The sequence below is a fragment of the Nicotiana tabacum genome, chromosome 17 (genome assembly GCF_000715075.1).
Source record: "Nicotiana tabacum cultivar K326 chromosome 17, ASM71507v2, whole genome shotgun sequence".
Taxonomy (NCBI): Eukaryota; Viridiplantae; Streptophyta; class Magnoliopsida; order Solanales; family Solanaceae; genus Nicotiana; species Nicotiana tabacum.
Window position 1 is genome coordinate 14,719,525 of NC_134096.1, and position 2,180 is coordinate 14,721,704.

At 30.7% G+C, this 2,180-nt stretch overlaps 1 long non-coding RNA gene across 1 annotated transcript; it reads right to left on the bottom strand.

The window, feature by feature from the left end:
• Positions 1-566: 566 nt before the first annotated feature.
• LOC142171384 (uncharacterized) lies at positions 567-1,767 on the bottom strand. The gene is made up of 3 exons (XR_012700945.1): positions 1,622-1,767; positions 1,414-1,535; positions 567-918 (listed from the first exon to the last, which is right to left on the bottom strand). It is a non-coding gene; the product is annotated as an uncharacterized LOC142171384 (long non-coding RNA).
• Between the last annotated feature and the right edge of the window lie 413 nt (positions 1,768-2,180).

Here is a 2,180-nt window from a genome sequence, read left to right on the forward strand (position 1 = left end):
GCCACATGTTGCAAACGGATTATTAACACGTTGCTTATGATTATTTGCGCATTAAATGTACTTAATTGCCAGAGATCTTGAATTATTCTTGTAAAGTGCGGTCTGTCTATCATTACCTTTTTAGATCTCCTTCATTCATATTTTCTCAATTCATTCATATATCAGTATTGGTTTTGTAAAGGCATTTGGTGATAAAGGTGTCAAATCTTTCTGAGTGGAATAGTACTAGAATTGCTTTATGGTGTAAATAATGTTGAATATAAGATTTATTTTTGAGTATTCAAGTGTATTGATTTTTTTTATTTTTTATTTTTTTTGTAATCTTCTATTCAATTTATTTGCAATCTTCTATTTTATTTAAATTTAGCAATAAATCATTTTTCCCTTAATCTTAGTTGTTTCATATCTAACAATTTAATCCAACGTTCTTAAAGAGTCTTTTAATCATATTGGAAATTTATATACTGATAAAAAATATATAGAACATTTAGTGTTTTTTTTTTGTTTTTATTTTATTTTATTTTATAAAATATCAGATTTAGATGAGTTTAAATGTTACAGCACACTCACTATTAAAATTGGCTTCATATACTGTCTCTTATTTCATACATAACATTGTGAATTATTACAGAGTACGAATTTTTGCCACCAGTATGTTACACAACAACTACAATCTTAAAATAGCTAAATATTGAAATTTAGAGTCAAGTAATTGAATAAATACACACGGTGAACTGAGTTCTCCTCCACAAATTGGAGAAAATGATGACATGTTTGTAACCTTTAAAACTTGTTCACTCAAATAGAATCAGATACTAAGTAGAAATACCTTAGGATTTATGCTTTGGCTTCTTCACAATCATAACACTGCAGTGGGCATGATGAGCGCAGTAGTCACTTACACTGCCCAAAACAGTCCTGCACAATCAAGGATTTTAAGTTCTACGTAGTAACCGTGGCAAATATATATTTATAATCGGATCACGTATAAAGTAAATATATATATATATATATATATATATTGTAACTAATATTTGCTGCTGCATAATACACCAATTTTTAAATGGGATAACATGCTCGAAAAGGCATGAGCTCTAATCGTTTCGTCGTAGTAACATCCACGAATTTGATCAATCATTTTTCGTGCTTTGCCTGACATACATATTGGTTGGTAAAATATTTTTATACTATCCTTGTATATTAACTTAAGTCCTTGTTCAATTGTTATCCATCCTAAGGAAACAGAGAAAATCGTTCTTCATTTCATTTTATTAGAGAAAAGAAAATAGGAAGAATTAACCTAAATAGTTGCCCAACCGTATATAATTAGTATATAATTTATGTATACCGACAAAAAAAAGTAAATAGTGAACCCGAAAGACTATTTGTATAAAGATCATGAAGAATATTTACCTCCTTAAAACTCCATAACCATGACTACCAACAACTAAAATAGAGGCATGATGATTCTCTACAGCTTCACATAGGACATTCCTGGCATCACCTTCCTCGACCTCAACTATAACATCATTCACCTGCAAAAAATTAATAATACAACCACTATTAGTGGAATGTATATAACTTAAACTCTCTAAATAAATGGAAGGAAGAGTCTAATTACGGATTTTGCAGTGCAGATCTCCTTAGCTTTCTCCACAACCCTTGCAACAATCTTCTTCAAATCCGTTTCTAACGACGGCAAGATTTTCACACTGCCTACAATTCATCAAAAAGAAATCAAGACATCACGAGACGCCCAATTTCTAGTCAATACTTCTCACCATAGGCGAATCCTGGATTTAATCTTAATAAGTTCAACTTTTAAAGTTTTTAACGTTGAACCATTATATTTTAAAATTATGGGTTCATATCTATTACTTGTTACAATTTTAACGAATATATACATATAAATTTATATTTCGCGTAAAAAATATGGATTCACATGACCCTGCCTCTTTTATGCTACATCCACCCTCACTAGCACTAGAAGTTCTTTAAAAATTCCGAGATGATGATGACTACTATATGGTCGGACCAATAGATACTGCCACACCGGTTATGAGAACAACTATAAGAATAGGAAGAAATTTAACACCAATGGAAGCTACCAGTGACACTAGTAATCACGATTACAAAATCATTCTTGGTACTTGGCCGTATTTCATAATTTCAGTCCCCTT